Consider the following 20,788-nt stretch of genomic DNA (forward strand, 5'->3'; position numbering starts at 1 on the left):
TTATGTCTTAATTGAGGAATTGATGATGAGCATGAGATTATGATGAGTTATGATGTTGATTGATGATCTATTTTGAGGATGTTGATATGAGTTAGTTTGATGAAAATGTGGTATATGTGTGTCTCTGCCTAAAGTCGTTGATTGATGTTTGTTCTGCTCTGCCGAGCTATGTTTTGCTCTGCTCTGTCGAACATTTTTGTTCTGCTCTGACCGAGTCATTTAGCTCTGCTCTGCTGAGTCATTTTGCTCTGCTCTGACCGAGTCATTTAGCTCTGCCTTGCTGAGCCATTTTACTCTGCTCTGACCGAGTCATTTAGCTCTGCTCTGACGAGTCATTCAGCTCTGCTCTGCTGAGTCATTTAGCTCTGCTCTGACGAGTCATTTAGCTCTGCTCTGCTGAGTCATTTTGCTCTGCTCTAACCGAGTCATTAAGCTCTGCCCTGCTGAGCCATTTTGCTCTGCTCTGACCGAGTCATTTAGCTCTGCTCTGACGAGTCATTCAGCTCTGCTCTGCTGAGTCATTTACCTCTGCTCTGACGAGTCATTCAGCTCTGCTCTGCTGAGTCATTAAGCTCTGCTCTGACGAGTCATTTAGCTATGCTCTGACGAGTCATTCTGCTCTGCTCTGACGAGTCATTCAGTTCTGCTCTGGCGAGTTTTTCTGCTCTGCTCTGGCGAGCTTTTCAGCTCTGCTCTGGCGAGTTTTTCTGCTCTGCTCTGGTGATGCGTCTTCGACTTTTGGGCCATTTGGCCCTATTTTTCTCTTTATTTGTGTCAGTTCAGGTCTGTCCAGGGGAAAATGAAGTTGTTGAGGAAGAAAGGACCAGTGGAGCGGAAGCGGACAGAATGTGGTTGGAATGGGCATTACCAGGCCCAGATTGCAATGTTATGTTTGCCAGCATGGAGCTTCGGCCGCAGTACCTCTCGAATTTAACTTGGGGCATGGGAACCTGAAGCAACCCACCTGGTATGAATCAAACCAAAGAAAGCAATCCGTCTGACCATTACAACGAGAAACAGACAGCCAGAGCCAAGAAAGGAAAGTAAATCCCGAAGATTTGGAGGAAGGATGGAGAAGAACGAAGAAGGAGCTGGAAGAATCTGGAAGAAGGGAAAGGTTGACTAAAGCTTGCAGCTGGAAACTATCTTCAATCGGATCAATCATGGATTGAGCTAAAGAAGGAAAGAAGATCCCAATGAAGATATCAAGCTGGTGCAGCTTGGGTTAGACCTCGACCATTCAACAGTATAAAAGATTGATGATGTGCAGCGTGCACAAGCTCTTGGCCTTTTTGAACTTTGTTTTTACTTAGTTTACTACTTTAATTCTGCCGAGGTGTGGCATCCAAACATTTTACATTCCAGTTCTATTTCCTATTTCCGTTGTGTTTTCATTCGACCAAGATTCAAGGCTCGTAGCCTTAGGTATTACGTTATCTTATTTAAGTATTTCCGTTTGTTTCATGATGTGTTTAATTCATTTAGCATTTATGAATTCTGCTATGTGTGAGTAATTCCTTAGGTGAGGTTTTAGGGGTGGAAATAATTGTTGTTAACATGTAAACATTCGTGATGCATTTGTTCTTTCGGTTGAATCTCGTGGTTCCGGAAGGATCTGTTCGAAACCATGGGCAGTAGGGGCCTAACGGGTGATCTCCGTTTGGTAAAATGCTGTCCGTATCAAGCAAAGGTCAGGGTATACCAGGGCGTGACAACTAGTATACCCAAGACCAAGTGGCTGAGCAGCGTCAACAAAAGGCGTTGTAGATCCAGAAGGTGGGGAAAAGATTGATGGGATACACTGTCCTTCCTCAGTCTTGGGCTTCTCTAGAGAATACCCATCAACTGTGATGAGGCATAAAGCCATGGTTATCAAACGAGGAAAGCAATCTTTGCGCCGTGGCATGTCTATGACTGGTTGGCTGACAAGCCGGAAATGGTTGTGTCCAGGAGGCATGTGTCACTCAAAGTGCGGAGTTGGGGACCTCGGGAGAGAAGGTTGGTGAGGGTCATACTTGGTGAGTAACGGGTATGACTACCATCTAAGGAGAAGTGAAGCGCTGCCTTGTGACCGGGGAATGTGTGACCTTCGGACCAAGTGACCATAATGGGATCAACCATCCTAAATGTGAAGTATAACCCCTTGAAACGCCCCAATGTCTTTGGGCCACGCCTTGGGTTTATATGGATCATGGACGGATTATCAGTATGTCTATGACCGAAACGAATGTTAACAACAGTTATGACCTAACCGAATAATTTCACCCCTTTGTTATTATTGATCTTGTTAATTTCTTGTGCAGAGTATACAGATTGAGACTTGTGACACCTCAGTTTGTCGTTGGAGAACAAAGTGGCTCCTCACTCCCTGCGGGATTCGACCCTACACTTGCCACTAAGACTGAGTTCTTGTTGTGGGACGTAGGAGCGTGTATCGTCTGTACTGGGCATACACAAGTATTTTGCCCGCACCGCACGACGGGTGTGTGTCAAAATTGGCGCCGTTGCCGGGGAGTGATGCGCAGCAATTTTGTTCTCTCCTCATTCCATTTTTCGCTACTGGTGTATGCGTGGAACTCGTAGAGTTGTAAGAGCATTGGTGTTTGACCCTGATATTGATCGCACCGAAAGGCGACTACGCGCAGAAGCACGAATAGCGAGACGCGAAGCTATGGCAGAAGCAGAAGCGGAGCAAGCAGCTGCCGAGAAGGCGCAGACCCTCAGACAGTTGGCATGCCCAACTAATCTCAACTTGAGGCCGAACGGAATCACCTTACCGGCAAACCCGTTCGCACCTCGTCGGTATGACCTGAAGCCTTCTTTACTTCAGATCTTACCGAAGTTCATTGGATACCAAGGAGATGACCCTCACACTCATCTCCAAGATTTTGAAATGACAATCATGCATCAATCCAGTGATGAGCAGCAAGAGTATGTCAAGCTGATACTCTTTCCTTTTACCTTGGTGGACAACGCGAGAAGATGGCTTTATGACCTACCCGCCGGAAGTGTCACCACATGGGCACAACTGCAACAGGCCTTCTTGGAAGAGTTCTTCCCAGCAACAAGAGTGGAGCGGATGAGATGGGACATCCGCAGCATCAGACAAGATGGGCTAGAATCCTTCTATGAATATTGGACGAGATTCAAGAGAATGTTAAGGAACTGTCCTCATCACCAAATCTCTCCAAAAGATCAGGTGGAGAGTTTTGTAAAGGGCATGCGGAGGAATGATCGTAGTTTGGTCCTAGCAGCCTGTAATGGATCATTGATGAGTAAGACTCCATTGGAGATCTTCCAATTGTTGGGCACCATGGCAGAATAATCCCGCGATGAAGGGCATGAAAGAAATCTGGAAAAACCAAGAAAAACTGAAGAGAATGAGGAGCTGTCCAAACTAGAGAAAACTATGGAGAAGAGCATGAACGAACTCACGGAACTTCTGTCGGGCCTGACTATACCGAAGAAGATTCGCCAGTGTGGCCTTTGCGATCCCACCGGACATCAATCTGAAAATTGTCCCAATTTTGGCGAGGATATTGTTGATGCTAATGCCATTGGAGGACATGATGGGAATCCATGGAAGTATGATCGTTTTGCAAACACTTACAATCCAGGATGGAGAGATCATCTTAACTTTCGGTGGAAGCAAGATGGTCAGCCCCAACAGCAGAACAATATGGGAGCACAGATGCAACGTCCTCAGTATAATCAGAACCAACATCAATAACAGTACCAGCTGGGACCACCTCAACACCACAACCAAAATAAACAACAACTCCCTTATCAGCCACCACACCGGAGAGCACCTTAGGAAGAAGCCATCGAAAACATGGCTAAGGAGAGCGAGAAATTTCGCAATGAAATTCGTGCCGGCATGAACCAAACCAACCAGCAAATTAGTCACTTGACTAAGGCAGTGGCCAAACGGGAAGAGAACGCTGGTAAGCTCCCAGCCATGGGAATCAACCCCAGAGAACACGCCCAAGTTGTGTTAAACTGAATTTCCTGAAGAAGGAGAGAAAAAGGAAGAAGAGTTGTTAGCTGAGGCTGAACTGCTTCAAGGAAGCTGGAGTAAAAGTGGTAAGGGTCCAACTGATGAACAAGCTGGAGGTAGCAACCCAACCGACGCACCTTACCCAGGATGCCTGAGACAGAAAGATAAAGAGAAGGAAGCAAGTGAAATGATGAAGTTGTTTCAAAAGGTTGAATTGAGCATACCCCTACTCGATGCTATCAGGCAAATTCCAAAGTATGCCAAATTCTTGAAAGACCTTTGTTCAAGAAAAGTCAAGATGGATGAAGAAGTCCGTTACGTGATGGGAGAGAGTGTCTCGGCGGTGATCCAACGAAAGCTACCCACGAAGCGGAAGGATCCAGGGCTGTTCACCATACCATGCAATATAGGCGGAACAAACATGGACAAGGCCATGATGGACTTGGGAGCCTCGATCAATGTGATGCCATTGGCTGTGTACAAGAGATTGAATATTGGTGAGATGCGGAACACCCGTGTGGTCATACAGTTGGCTGACAGATCCAACGCTTACCCTAAAGGAGTGGTGGAGGACGTACTGATCAAGGTTGGATATTTAATCTTCCCAGCTGACTTCTATGTTCTGGACACCGGACCTGAAACCGGGGAAAATGCCATATTATTGGGAAGACTGTTCATGATGACCGCTGGAACCAAGATCGATATGAAAACTGGAATTTTAACATGTGAGTTCGATGGAGTTCAAGAAGAATTCAACATCTATGAGACCATGAAGAGAAAGCAAGAAATGGAAACGGTGGACATGATCGATGTGTTTGAACCTTTGGTGCAAGAACAGGGAATTACTTTTGGTTCCGGGGATACCACAGAGAAAGTGATCCAGTATGGTCTGACTGATCGAGATGCAGAGCATATGGAGGATGATGAGATGAAGGAAGCCATCATGGAACTTTACTCTCCGAGAAAGTACCATGGAAGCTGAGTTGGAGGTAGACCAGAAGATCAAGGAGCTAATCCAGGAGGTCTATTTAGCTAGAGGAACGGAGACAAGCAAACCAGAATTATTGGTTCAGTATGGGTAGAACGAGAAGCTGCTACCATCAATCCAGAAAGCACTCACACTAGAACTCAAGAAGCTGCCTAAGCATTTGCAATATGCTTATTTGGGTCCAGAAGAAACGCTCCCAGTTATCATCAGTGCTGACCTAACCCGTGTTCAGCAAGATCGATTGGTCAGAGTATTACGGGAGAACATGGAAGCCATCGGTTGGACCTTAGCTGACATAAAAGGCATCATTCCCACAGAGTGCATGCACCACATCTATCTTGAGGAAGAAGCCAAACCTGTTCGAGACTCACAAAGGAAGATGAATCCCATCATGAAAGAGGTAGTCTTGAAAGAGATTCTCAAGTTACTGGAGTTGGGAATCATCTATCCCATATCCGACAGCTAATGGGTGAGTCCAGTCCATGTCGTACCGAAGAAATCAGGAATACAGGTTGTGGAGAATGATCAAGGCGAGCTTGTACAGGATGGAGAGTTTGTATTGACTACAAGAAGCTGAATGAGGCAACCAGGAAGGATCATTTCCCATTACCCTTTATTGACCAGATGCTGGAAAGACTAGCTGGTAATGCCTATTACTGTTTTCTCGATGGATATTCCGGATACATGCAGATCTTTGTAGCACATGAAGACCAGGAGAAAACCACTTTCACCTGTGTATTTGGAACATTTGCATACCGAAGAATGCCGTTTGGATTATGCAATGCACCAGGAACTTTTCAACGGTGCATGATGAGCATTTTCTCCGACTTACTTGAGAATTGCATTGAAGTCTTCATGGATGACTTCACCGTATATGGAAACTCTTTTGACACTTGTTTGAAGCATTTAGAGCTCGTATTGAAAAGATGCGTGGAGAAAAGCCTGGTCCTTAACTATGAGAAATGCCATTTTATGGTGAGGGAAGGAATAGTGCTGGGGCACGTAATCTCGGAGAGGGGAATCGAAGTGGATAAGGTGAAGGTTGATACCATCGCCAAAATGCCCTACCCGACAACAGTAAAGCACATACGGGCGTTCCTTGGTCATGCAGGGTTCTACCGGCGATTCATTAAAGATTTCACCAAAATTGCTCAGCCCATGACCAGACTTCTTCAACAGGATGTGCCATTCGAGTTTGATGAGGATTGCAAGGAGGCATTCACAATTTTGAGAAACAAGTTGGTGTCAGCCCCCATTATTCAATGGGACTTACCGTTCGAAATTATGTGTGATGCCAGCAACCATGCCATTGGAGCAGTACTGGGGCAGAAGAAAGGCAAAGAAAGTTGTGTGATCTATTACGCATCCAAGACTCTGAATCCAGCACAATGCAGCTATACCACTACCGAGAAGGAACTCTTAGCAGTGGTATTCGCCATAGAGAAATTTCGTTCATACCTTTTGGGAACAAAGGCGGTGGTCTACACGGATCATGCAGCGTTGAAGTATTTAATGGCCAAAAAGGAGTCCAAACCTCGGCTCATCAGGTGGATGATGCAGCCCGAACAGAGCCAAGCTCGCGCCAAAAACAAGGAAGAATCCCGCGCCTGACTAAGGACGCCAGAGGACTCGAACTCGCCAGCGGAGTCAGCTCGCCAGCGGACTCAAGCTCGCCAGAGGAGTCATCTCCCCGCTGCCATTGCCAGAGGAGTCCTTCCGCCAGAGGAATCCTCCCGCCAGAGGAATCCTCCCGCCAGAGGAGTCTTTCTGCCAGAGGATTCGTCCCGCCAGAGGAATCCTTCCGCCAGAGGAGTCCTCCCGCCAGAGGAGTCATTCCGCCAGAGGAGTCCTTCTGCCAGAGGAGTCCTTCCGCCAGAGGAGTCCTTTCGCCAGAGGAATCCTCCCGCCAGAGGAATCCCGGCTTTCCACAGCAGAGGAGCGGACGTAAAGAGCAGAGCGTACGAAGCTGGTTTTCTCACTAGGGTTTATGTTAGCTTGTTGAGCAAGTTTATTTTTGTTTCCTTGTGTTTTTACGATTATGTCCTTTAAATTAGGGTTTTTATTTTGCCTATATATATGGCGGCTGTATGGAACAAACAACGAACTAACTTTGATGATATATGAAAATGTGTGAGTTTATTCTCCCTCAAGTTTCGAATTCTTCTTGAATCAAACAAGAATTCAACCTATCGGCGTCTCGGCGGGTTCATCATCCCTCGTCGTGTGTCATTCAGCGTCTCCGAGTTACTGTATCAAATGCACGTTGGGTTCTAGGGATCCGTTCGCCTAGATCATTTCGTGGTTTAGATTCAGTGGTTTTGAGATATTCCACCCTTTTATCTTTAATTTCAGTTCTCTCTTATCGTTATTTCAGATCAGCATCGTTTAAAAGATCTAGCGATATCTCGTTATTATATCAGTGGATCTTACTTTTGCAAGAGTTCAACATCGAAATAAGAGACAAAAAGGGAGCTGCCAATCTTGTGGCGGATCATTTGAGCAGGTTGCAACTGGAAGAGGATGATGGTATGCCCATTACTGATACTTTTCCAGACGAAAAGTTATACTCCGTATACACCCGAGTAGGAGGAGAAGAACTGAATGCTCTAGCCAACCAGGAGCCATGGTGTGCCGATATAGCTAACTATCTGATCACTAAAGAGTTACCCCCAGGATTGACAAGGTTCGAACAAAGGAAACTACTTGTGCAAGCACGATTCTATTACTGGGAGGATCCATACCTTTGGAGGACTGGAGCAGACCAAGTCATACGGAGGTGCATACCTGAGGATGAACATGCCTAAATTCTATACATGTGTCATGGAACAGCAAACAACGGGCATTTTGGGGGAAAACGCACAACACACAGAATTTTAGAGAGTGGATTCTACTGGCCCACCATATTTGCGGATGCAAGAAAGTGGGTACAGAGCTGCCCGAAGTGCCAGATGACTGGAGGTATTACCGCAAGAGATGAAATGCCACAAGTTCCAATCATGCCAGTTGAGATTTTTGACGTGTGGGGAATTGACTTTATGGGACCTTTTCCAAAGTCAAGGAACTACGAGTATATCCTGGTGGCAGTTGATTACATGTCAAAGTGGGTTGAAGCCAGGGCAATCGCTAGCAATGATGCTCACACCGTGGCAGGATTCCTGAAGGAGCAAGTGTTTGAGAGGTACGGTGTACCCAAAATTCTAATCAGTGATCAAGGGTCTCACTTCTATAATGCCACTATCAGAGCACTGACTAAAAAGGTGGGGGTGACACACAAGGTCACTACAGCATATCACCCCCAAGCAAATGGCCAAGCCGAGATTTCCAATAGAAAGATAAAGAGCATCCTGGAAAAAGTGGTACACCCCAACCGCAAGGACTGGAGTAACCATTTGGGGGACGCGTTATAGGCATACCGAACTGCTTTCAAGACACCCATCGGAATGTCCCCGTTCCGCTTGCTTTATGGGAAAAGATGTCATTTGCCTGTGGAAATCGAACATAAGGCGTACTGGGCAATCAAGCAAATTAACCTCAGTATGACCCTTGCTGGAGAAGCAAGAAAGCTGCAGCTGAGTGAGTTGGAAGAACTTCGGTTGGAGGCTTACGACAATGTGGTGCTCTATAAAGAGCGAACCAGGAGGATCCATGATGCCAAGATCAGGAAGAAGGAATTCTTGGTGGGACAAAAAGTTCTACTTTTTAATTCACGCTTCAAGATGATGGCTGGGAAACTTCGTTCAAAGTGGTCAGGACCATTCGTGATCAAAGAAAAATTTTCAAATGGAAGCATAGAAGTGTACGATCACAATGGAGTTGCTACGTTCGTGGTGAATGGGCATCGCCTGAAGCCCTACCATGAACTTGCTGAAGTAGAAAAGGAGAAGGAGGAATGCCACCTTCTCGACTCTGTGTACGAGTAAAGAGTGAAGGAAAGTCGAGCTCAAGACGGGAAACAAGAGCGCTTGCTGGGAGGCAACCCCAGTGTGGTTTCTTCGGTAAGATCTTTACCGAATTTTCTTTTCTTTTAAGTTGTTTTGTTTTGTTTTGGATGCACTAACTTGCAGGGAGTCGGGCCAAGATGGATTTGGACGGAGGCCCAGAGGAGAATTCGAGCCCACTTTGCGTTGCAAAGTGTGTAGGTGGAGAGTTGGGGGTTGGAATGATCTGGAAGAGGGCTTACGAAGAGGGGTGACGTAAGCGTGTCAGCGGCAGGCGGCGATGTGACGGGAGCCCTTCGGTTTCCGCAGAAAATTTGAAATTCAAATTTTTGCCATGATTTCTTTCCTTAAAAATTATCTTACTGCCATAACCGCCATTCTTACCCTCTTTAAACCCCTCAACCCACGATTTTCCCCACAAACCCTAACTTCCAAAACTGCTACACCACGATCTCCACTCTCTCCAAACCCTAAATTTCCATAACTGCCGCTAATCTTTTAAAAGCCATCCTTGTTCCCAAAATTCCCACACAATCCAAAACTTCCGCACAAACACCAATTCCTTGATCTCTGCAAATCATCATGGCAAAAACCAAGGGAGGGACGGGCTCAGGAAGCACCCAACCGCCAAAGGGGAAGACTACCAAACCCCCACCTCCGAAGCGATCTACAAGGCGAACCACCTCAGAGGAGACCTCTACCAAGGTCACCGAAGACTCCTTGCTAACTATTCAGCCCGAGGACAGGGGACGTACTGAAGTCCTACAACAAGAGGAACAGGAGATCGCACGAGTAGCCGCCGAGTCAAAACAACCGGAGAAGCCGGAAGAAGAGGAGCCTGAGTTCGCGCCTCCTGTGAAGAAATCGAAGAAAGCCCAGACGGGCAAGGCAGCTCCGGCGCGATCCATTATCACATCATCTCCTGTTCGAGCCCAACCTCAAGCGCAAATTCCAGAAACCTCCATGCAGGAAGGGAGAACCGCTTCCGAGGATACAGAAGAAGAAGAACAAGAGAAGGCGGAGGAAGAGAAGGTGGACGAGGAGGAGGCTGAAGATAGAGGGGAAGTTGAGGCCGTTCAAAAGGAGGAGGTAGAGGTTCCGACACCACAGAGCAAGAGACTAGGAGTGAAAAGGAAGCTTGATGTTGCGAAGCCCCCATTACCAGTTAAGGCCAGACTGGCACCGGCAGGCAGTAAGACCAGAACCAAAGGCGAACAGAGCAAGAAACAAAGGAAGCCTACTGCAGCCGAAAAGGGAAAGGCTAAGGAGATGGAAGAACCGATGGAGGCAGATCCAGAAAGGACCGAGACTGTGGAAAGCTCCAACTCCGAGGACGTGGTTGCCCCTACTAAGCCGGTGACGAGCACAATCACCTCGAAGCCCAAGGGTGTCAAGCGCAAGGGGGTGGTGCGACCTAGCACTATGGAGACGGTCATACCGAGGGATAGTCAGAGGTATGCTGTTTTGCAGAACCGGGAAATAACCCCGTGGTATTTTCTGGTGACCGAAGTGTTGGATGATTTCGGGATAAAAGAACGCGTGGAGGGATATTTTAAGAACATTGGTTGGGTGAAAATTCTGAAATGGAATGTGTTGGCATTCAAGCAAATGTCAGAAGAGTTTATGAGTACGGTGGAGTTCAAACCGAAGGGGAATTATGCGATCGAAACCCCAGGTACCCTGCGTTTCCAGCTGCGGGGGAAGATGTTCCCACTTTCCATCAACGATTTGAACATCCACCTGGGGGTGATTGAGGATAAGGAGGTGTATGATGATGAGTACAAGCAAGCTGAGACCATGGCTCCACCTGAGTGGCGAAGTCAGATTGACCATTACTGGTCCCAAATCTCGATAGGGGCCAAGTATGTGAAGAACATCAGCAAATCTAACGAAATATGCGATCCAGCTCTGCAGATATGCCATCGATGGTTGGCGTACAACATCTACGGCCGGATCGAGGGGTCGAATGTGGTCACGCATCAAGAGCTTTTCTTGCTCTGGTGCATGGTGGAGAAGAAGAGGGTGAACTTCGGGTTCACCGCGGCAATGCAGTTTCAGTATGGGGTAACCCATACCAACAAATAGCTCTCCCTATGCCCGCTGGTGACCCTTCTGGCGAAGAAACTCGCGAATTTCAATGTTGAAGCCCCAGATGAAGCAGCTGTAGCGGAGACCCGATTCCTTGATATCGGGCGTCTTGTGCGTTGGCGGATTGTCGAGGTTGATGAGAGAGGCGGTCACCGCCTGGTCCACCCGGAGGGCCACTCAGTTAGACCTGAACCGAAAGTTGCAAAGGAACTGGGGACATCTCGCCTGGTCAGTAGTGAGATTGCCATGCTGACGGTCGAACTGAAGGAGATTAAGGATGAGCTGTTGATGTTGGGTGCAGAAGTGGCCACTCTGAGGGATACCATGGAGGAAGGATTCAAAGCAATGGAGGCTGGTTTTAAAGAAATCAAGGAGAAGCTGGAGGCGGCTGGTGAGCCCTCCGACCAAAATGACTAAGTTCGTTTCCCCTGAACTCTTAGATTAGGTTTTATTTTGTCTTTTGATTTTCATGTTTTAGTGTCTTTATAGTCTTGTTAGTGTCGAGTCTTACTTGCATTGTTTGATGGTGATGAGAATTTGCATGCTGATTTCAGTCTTGGTTTGATTTGGTGGTTGAGTATGATATGCATGATGGTAGTTGTGAGGTTACCGAGAGTACCCCACCAGTGAGATCAGGGCCATATTTTTGAAAAAAATCGCATGTTTCTGGTGAGAATTTGCTGTGCTAGGGAATCTGGATTTTGTTTGAAGACTTATTTTGCTAGTAATGACTTGTGTGATTTGGGCACATTTAATTGATTAGGGCCCCAGATGCTTCTTTGTTGTTGAATGTGAAAAGAATCCCTTGTTATGCCAATTTGAGCCGAATTCATTCTTTCTTGAGCCTTTCTATTGCTATATCTAAAAGATAGAATTGTTGGAGTGCACGAAATGGTAAACAAGGAATTGGAGAAAAGAAAGAAAATCTGGGCACAAAAAAAAATATGAATGAAAATTATTGCCAAAAATCAGAGAAAGAATGAACCCTATTGAAAATGGGGGAATAAAGGGTTGGTTGTAGCTTTACTGAACATATATGCTGAGTAAGGGTGATATTGAATTAGTCACTGAACCATATTTATCCCACCTTTGCTCCGTATACCCCATTACAACCAAACAAAGACCCTCTGATGAGTCGTATTAGTGTGTTCCACTTGTAGTTTTCAATCAAACTCTTAGAAGAACTGGCACAACAAATTAAGAGTGTATACACTTAGCCCAGTACTTGAGAGAAAGAGAGACTACTATCACACTTTATGCATGTTCATTACTCTGGTTTGTGGTTTGACTGAACTGAATGATGCATGTTAGTATGATCTGATCCTAAAATTTGTGCAAGTTTCGTGTCTCGTAGTTTTATTTCTTTTCTTTCAACTTTTTCGTCCGTGTCTTCTGTGAATCCACCTACATACTTGAGGGCAAGTATGGTTTAAGTGTGTAGGTGTGATGCGTCTTCGACTTTTGGGCCATTTGGCCCTATTTTTCTCTTTATTTGTGTCAGTTCAGGTCTGTCCAGGGGAAAATGAAGTTGTTGAGGAAGGAAGAACCAGTGGAGCGGAAACGGACAGAATGTGGTTGGAATGGGCATTACCAGGCCCATATTGCAATGCTATGTTTGCCAGCATGGAGCTTCGGCCGCAGTACCTCTCCAATTTAACTTGGGGCATGGGAACCTGAAGCAACCCACCTGGTATGAATCAAACCGAAGAAAGCAATCCGTCTGACCACTACAACGAGAAACAGACAGCCAGAGCCAAGAAAGGAAAGTAAATCCTGAAGATTTGGAGAGGGGTGAAGAAGAACGAAGAAGGAGCTGGAAGAACTGGAAGAAGAGAAAGGTTGACTAAAGCTTGCAGCTGGAAGCTATCTTTAATCGGATCAATCAAGGATTGAGCTAAAGAAGGAAAGAAGATCCCGATGAAGATATCAAGCTGGTGCAGCTAGGGTTAGACCTCGACCATTCGACAGTATAAAAGATTAATGATGTGCAGCGTGCACAAGCTCTTGGCCCTTTTGAACTTTGTTTTTACTTAGTTTACTACTTTAATTTTGCCGAGGTGTGGCATCCAAACATTTTACATTCCAGTTCTATTTCCTATTTCCGTTGTGTTTTCATTCGAACAAGATTCAAGGCTCGTAGCCTTAGGTATTACGTTATCTTATTTAAGTATTTTCGTTTGTTTCATGACATGTTTAATTTATTTAGCATTTATGAATTTTGCTATGTGTGAGTAATTCCTTAGGTGAGGTTTTAGGGGTGGAAATAATTGTTGTTAACATGTAAACATTCGTGAGGCATTTGTTCTTTCGGTTGAATCTCGTGGTTCCGGAAGGATCTGTTCGAAACCATGGGCAGTAGGGGCCTAACGGGTGATCTCCGTTCGGTAAAACACTTTCCATGTCCAGCAAAGGCCAGGGTATACCAGGGCATGACAACCAGTATACCCAAGACCGAGTGGCTGAGCAGCGTCAACAAAAGGCGTTGTAGATCCAGAAGGTGGGGAAATGATTGATGGGATACACTGTCCTTCCTCAGTCTTGGGCTTCTCTAGAGACCATCCATCAACTGTGACGAGGCATAAAGCCATGGTTATCAAACGAGGAAAGCAATCTCTGCGCCGTAGCATGTCTATGACTGGTCGGCTGACAAGCCGGAAATGGTTGTGTCCAGGAGGCATGTGTCACTCAAAGTGCGGAGTTGGGGACCTCGGGAGAGAAGGTTGGTGAGGGTCATACTTGGTGAGTAATGGGTATGACTACCATCTAAGGAGAAGTGAAGCGCTGCCTTGTGACCAGGGAATGTGTGACCTTCGGACCAAGTGACCACAATGGGATCAACCATCCTAAATGTGAAGTATAACCCTTTGAAACGCCCCAATATCTTTGGGCCACGCCTTGGGTTTATATGGATCATGGACGGATTATCAGTATGCCTATGACCGAAACGAATGTTAACAACAGTTATGACCTAACCGAATAACCTCACCCCTTTGTTATTATTGATCTTGTTAATTTCTTGTGCAGAGTATATAGATTGAGACTTGTGACACCTCAGTTTGTCGTTGGAGAACAAAGTGGTTCCTCACTCCCTGCGGGATTCGACCCTACACTTGCCACTAAGACTGATTTCTTGTTGTGGGACGTAGGAGCGTGTATCGTCTGTACTGGGCATACACAAGTATTTTGCCTGCACCGCACGACGGGTGTGTTTCATCTGGCGAGCTTTTCAGCTCTGCTCTGGCGAGTTTTTCAGCTCTGCTCTGGCGAGTTTTTCTGCTCTGCTCTGGCGAACTTTTCAGCTCTGCTCTGGCGAGTTTTTTCTGCTTTGCTCTGGCGAGCTTTTCAGCTCTGCTCTGGCGAGTTTTTCAGCTCTGCTCTGGCAATTTTTCTGCTCTGCTCTGTCGAACTTTTCTGCTCTGCCCATCCAGCCGAGTCTAATGAGTCAAATGTTTTTGTATTGATGTTTTTGAGTGTTATAAGAGTTTAATATGAGTTTTGCAGAGTTTTCATTAAAGAAGTATGGAGTTTGAGCATGATATTAGAGTTTAATAATGTTTGGTTTGGTCAAGTTTTGACTATATAAATTTTGATTGAGTTTAGTTTGCATAATAAGGAAGAGTCTATGCAAATGTTTTGAGTTATGTGATGCATGAGACCAATTGTGAGTAATTGAGTATGGTGTTTGAGCATGTTTGTTTGTTCGTTAAAAGTAGAGTCGTTGTGCAACTCTTTTGCACCTACTGTTTTGTGAGGATTTTGTTACCCAAACACCATGACAATTTTATGAGAAGTATATATGAGAGAATTGAGCATACTGGTAAAATTTCCAACCTTTTCAGCAACGTTTACTATTTTTCAAAAATCAAAACTTCCAATTGCTCAAAATTGCCAAATATGGTAGACTGTAGAAAAACAGTCATATCTCCTAAACTACTTGGAGTTTTTCATCCTACTTTTTTTAAAATTAAACTAGACTCAAAGAGGTTTCCGATGATATGAATTTTAAATCCAATGGAGTTTTGTGCCGAGTCTGGTGAAGTCTTTAAGTCGAGTCAGTGTAGAACGATGTTTATTTGTGACATGTCTAAGTGTGAAGTTATATGCTTATTGTGCTTACGCATGGTTATGTGCTTAATTGCTATGAGTTTAATCCGAGTTGAGTGTTAAGTCGAGAGTAGGACTTGTGAATCCTTAGGAGTGGAGTATACCTAGGGATTGAGATTTATTTGGGTAAATAGAAGATGAGAGATAAGTTATAGTTGAGACGAGATCGGATTTTAGTAAATGAGTTTCTAACTGAGGTTTATTTTATCACATGAATCTTCAATGACGATGATGATGATTTATGAAGGCCCGAGCGAGACGAAGAAGTAAGTCGCCTATTTTCTTTCCGAGCTAAGCGAAGGACTTCAGGTGGGCAATATTTTGAGTATACACATTTCATACGAGCTTTCTAAAATGATTTGATGATGTTATGACTTTATCAAATGTTTTGAGATAAATAATGTTTGAGAACTGTTTGACTTGCCAATTTTTGATGTTGAGCCTGTATGTTACCCTCTACTGATGAGATGTGACGAATTAGGTCCTGTCACAAGCGGGATTTTGTGCACAGAGGTGACTGCGAGCCGTCTCCGGGTCGGCCGGTCACGGTACTTGAGAGGGAGGCCTACTTCTAAGTACCTTTGATAAATGATGAGTTGTAGATGTGGTGCATACATGTTGAGATCTTTGACTGCAGTCGTTTCTTTATGATGTCATGATTATTAAAACTGCTTACACAGGTTCATTTACGCTAAATTTATTCTTGTGTATTGCTGAGCTGTGGCAAGTTTCAAACCTATAGCTCTAAGAGCACCTTTCTTGTTTTTCGGCGTTTGGCCACTGAGTAGTATATACTCACGCCCTGCATGTATTTCTAAATGTGCAGGTTAAGCGATGGAGCGAGATTGGACTGGTGCTGGTGGGGATTATTTTGCTGATGAATTTTCTTTGCTGCTTTCCATTGTTGATAGAGTTAAAACAATGATACACTTTGCTCTCCTTTTGAATGATGATAAAACCTTAATGATGAAATACCTTGTTTTCTTTTAATCAAGCAATATACTCGCGGTTATATGTCTTCATACATATAATCGATTCACCTTTTTCTGTGATACTCTGAATATTATGCTTCCTTATGAAAAATGAGCTATACCCGCTTTGTTTTTGTTCTTGAAAATCCTTATACTTATGGAGATATGATGATATTGACGTTTATGCTTTTGAGTTGATTTATGATGCCTTGCCTTAGCATGTATTGATGTGAGCTTTCGCATGATGTTCAATCTAGTTCTTCTTGTCTTTTTATTATGTTATTATAGTCGTATCGATACTCGGTCTCCACTATTACTAGCGCTGAGACCGGGCTGCGACAGAGTGGTATCAGAGCCAGGTTGTCTGCTCTGAGTCTATTGCTTGATTGAGTTGAACTTTTGATTGCTTTTATCTTTGAGTTGAGTACTAGTCTAACTTGAATTCTTAGGCTAGTTTGAGAGTCAATTCGAAACAAAACCCAGCACCCCATCTCCTTCGACTTAACGAGGTAAGAGGTTGATGTTGTTTCTTGTTGCTTTCCTGTTGAGAGTTGAGGTTGAGTCACTAATGAGTTATGAACTGTTTTGATGGCGGAATTGTTTGAGGTGATGGATTTTGAAATGAGGCAGTTGTTGTGGAATATGAGGAGAGATGTTGAGGCTAGTATAGCCGATGCCCCACCGTACCAAACGAGGATGAGTATGTTGTTGATTGAGATGTACCAAGTAAGTTCGTTATCCATTTTCTAATGGACATGATTTTATATTATAGGATGCAGAGTCGAGTCGAGACAACGATGTAGAGACGACATAGTGAGGCGATGTGCCGTTGGTTCAGATCTACTGGACCGAGAGAGGGCGATACGCTTGGAGAGTTTCTAGCACTCTACCACTGTCATTGGTTGGAGGCTAGTACCCACGGGATCGATGGTGCGGAGGCCATTACGCTTTTGATTCCACTACTACCACCCACGTGGTGAGACTGGGCTATATCTTTAGAGCCCCAGTACGTAGGTACTACCTGGTTGGAGGGAATTAGGTATGGAGACCTTAGTGGCTTCATCGCGACTCTCAGCCACCGCTACTTTACCTATGGCGAGCCACCTTCTTCGCCGTATGGAGAGTCTGAGGGACCAGCCCAGGGAGGGGAGCTAGTTGTTGTGCCCCCACTTCCCGATGAGCCGTTTCCGATTACACCGCCACCCCCAGCTGATCCGATTCCAGTTTTATCTGAGCCTTTTATCTCTGAGCCGATGGTCTTTGAGACGTACTCCCCTGTGATAGAGCATGATCCGTATTCGTTTCTATCACTTATTTATTTTCCCAGCGCTGATTTACCGCCTTGGGATTTGACACCGGTGACGGCACCTTTGCTGCTGCCACCTGTTGAGTCACCACAGCCGATTGTTTCTACTGAGCTTCAGATTGAGCGAGTTCCTTTTGATCCTTATCCGAGGGTTGCCCCGTTGCCTGAGCCAGGCACTTTGGCTTTCCAGATGTATATGCATCCTATTTTATACCCACCGTCCCGAGACGCCTAGGAGAGAGGATCTCAGCCAGCACACTTCGACAGCGATGAGGAGGAGCCGGATGAGGAGACTCCGGAGATGACGGTTGGCTATGGACAGACCCGGCCGCTGCAGCTTCATACTACTGCTGATGGAGTTGAGACATAGGTACCGGTTCCTGAGGTGTCGGTTTATGGTTCGATGGTGGACACCGACGTCGAGGATGAGCCGAGCGACGATAGCACCTACTGACTGATCGACGAGTACGAGAGTCAGGAGTCAGAGCCGAGCGAGGACATGGAGGTCGATGATGTGATGAGCAGGATCTCGGGAGATGATGGATAGCGATCACATTTTTCTCGTAGGCGCGTACATACGTATAGATGCATAGTTGAGATATATATGTATATAGATAGAGAAGCATAGTATAGTGCGTATGAATAGATAGTATATATATATATATCTTTAGATGCTTAGTGCTTATGATGCTTGTATAGCTAGAGCATCATTTTAGTGTTAAGGCCTTTGTACATAAAGCCCTACTTTTGTAAAGACCTCAAGAGAGAGGCAATTTTCCTTATATATACACATAGATGTTGATGATGAGCGAGTCCCTTTTTTCCTTATCAGAGCTTTGAGATTGATGATCTTGATGAAAGACGAGAAATAGAGTTGATGAGAATTATAAATGATGATAGACGAGTAATAGAGTTGACGAGAACTTTGAGATCACTTATGAGATATAGATTTGAGATGAGAAAAGAGAACTTGTTTTTTTTTTTGAAATGACGAACGGCTAGTTTCGAGGCCAATCTTTATTTTTTCTTTTTCTTTTATAGTATGCCTCCGAGAACAAGAGGAAACAAAAGGAATATAAATCGAGAAGAAGATGAAGAAGAGGAGTAGAGAGACCCCACACCACCACCTCCTCCACCACCAGACAGGAGGATAGAGGAACTTTTTCTGAGACAAAATCCACTAACATTCAATAGATCAGGAGATCCCGCTGAAACTGAGGAGTGGATTCAGAGTATGGAAAGAATTTTCAGATTCCATAGATGTAGCGACTCTGAGCGTCTCATGTGTATGTCGTATCAACTAAAAGGATCTGCAGATTTCTGGTGGGAAGCGAAACAGAAAATGATGAACGAGGAGCAGATAGCAGCACTTACTTGGGAGCAATTTAAAGAAGCTCTTTATGAGAAATACATACCCCGAAGTTATCGAAAGAGGAAAGAGATGGAGTTTGTAAACTTGAAGCAAGGGAATAAGACAGTAGCTGAGTATGACCGACAGTTTTGCGATTTGGCTCGATATGCTCCATATCGAGTGGATACAGATGAAAAGATGTCGGAATTGTTTTGCTCCGGACTAAAGCAAGAGATACAAGTCATTTTAGCGAGTCAGAGTGCGTTAACCTATGCTGAGGCTTTGAACATAGCGTTAGACATGGAAATGGTAATGCAGCTAGAGAGACCGAGTCAAATTCGATGCCACAATCAAACCCGAATTTTCAAACGGGGAATCAGTCTTTTGCTGGACAAGGCCAAAAGGGCAAAAGAAAATGGGATGACCGGAGCCAAGGTCCCAAGAAGCCGTGGCAGAATCAGAATGCGCCACCGCAATATAAGAACCGAGACAAACGGCCTTATGTTGGCCCAACTGAAGGAATATTAAATTGAATTAACGTTCCGTTTGCCCGATGATCGTTTCTTGGTTATTATTAATTTATCATACAACGATTAATCCTAACATGCTCCTATGAATTTAACAGATGCACATAGGTGTTAGGAATTACTTACTTGTGAATCGGATGCACAAGTTGTTGATGATTGTGTCGAAAGACTCCAGTTCTGATCTTCTCGACTGTATCCCGCTCAAGTCTCACCGTTGGATGGACAACGAACTGTGAGAAATCCCAAGCTAGAAATCCCCAACGTGTTTCTGCGCCCCTTCTCAGTTCTCAAACTCTAATAATTATCAGTGTGTTTTTTTCTGAGAGCTGACAGCTGTATTATATAATACAGAGAAGGGAGAGGTGCCAGTTTTAGGGTGTGGGGCGTTTTCTGGCTCTATCTGGGCTGGGAGACTTTGGGCCAGTCCAGGGACCAGATACAAGGAATAAAGATGGGCCTCAAATAAATTAATTTATCTATGGTCAGCCCAGACCATAATTAATTTATAAATATCAGTTCATTCCACTAGAGAACCAATATTGACTTACCCCTTTATTACCGGTGATGAGTCGGGGCTTGTATTTAGACTTATTAAATCCTCGTATTTAAAATATCCGACATCCATTAATTAATTAGAGCTCTGACAGCCTAAATTAATTAATCTCTTTGTAATCCTTAAGCAGTACCACTCAAACTTTATTATTGCGTCTGAACTTAATCAACCTGCAGGGTTTAGCTCAATAAACATTATTGAGCTCTTTTAGGGGATGTCATTATCCTATACGGATACGAGTACCAATACAGATAATCAGATATCATATATTAACCGCTATCACCCAAGATACAGAGTACTCAAGTTACTATATAACTCTCGCTCATAGTAAGTCAAAGTGATAGACAAATCAACATATATATCTAACATTTTATTAGTATTAAGATCTTATAAGTCACCGAGATCTCTAATTCTTCACTTAAGTCAGATAGAAGAAAATATATCACTGTGGTCCTATCAATTCGTATTACGTACCAGTATAGATAAGTAGTCAAGACAAACTACTTCCATCTATACCGCAACCTAAACCAATAACTTGTCCTAGAGTTATTTCGGTTGTGATCATATTATATCTCTTAAGGTTAATCCAATTATATGGTCTTCTGTGATCTACAACACACCATATAATCTACTTATATAGAGATAAAGAACATACATATGCAATCATGAACCCAATCAGATAGGAGATTAAATAGTGAAAACAGGAACCATTGTATACAAGCATAAAACGTTCTTGCTTTCAGTATACAAATCCAACAATCTCCCACTTATACTAAAGCAAAACTTTTAGTATACAATGTGTCTAAATACTAGCTATTACAACATCCACTTCACTCTTTACTTCTTCTCCCACTTATACTGAAAGTTTTTCCTCTAAGTGGGTGGCATCAACCGCAGCCCCATCCCTCGAGCATGCTTCTCGTAGGCCTTTTGCGGTAAGCTCTTCATGAAAGGATCAGCTAAGT

Source organism: Salvia miltiorrhiza, unplaced genomic scaffold (genome assembly GCF_028751815.1).
Source record: "Salvia miltiorrhiza cultivar Shanhuang (shh) unplaced genomic scaffold, IMPLAD_Smil_shh fragScaff_scaffold_141_1, whole genome shotgun sequence".
NCBI classification, from domain to species: domain Eukaryota; kingdom Viridiplantae; phylum Streptophyta; class Magnoliopsida; order Lamiales; family Lamiaceae; genus Salvia; species Salvia miltiorrhiza.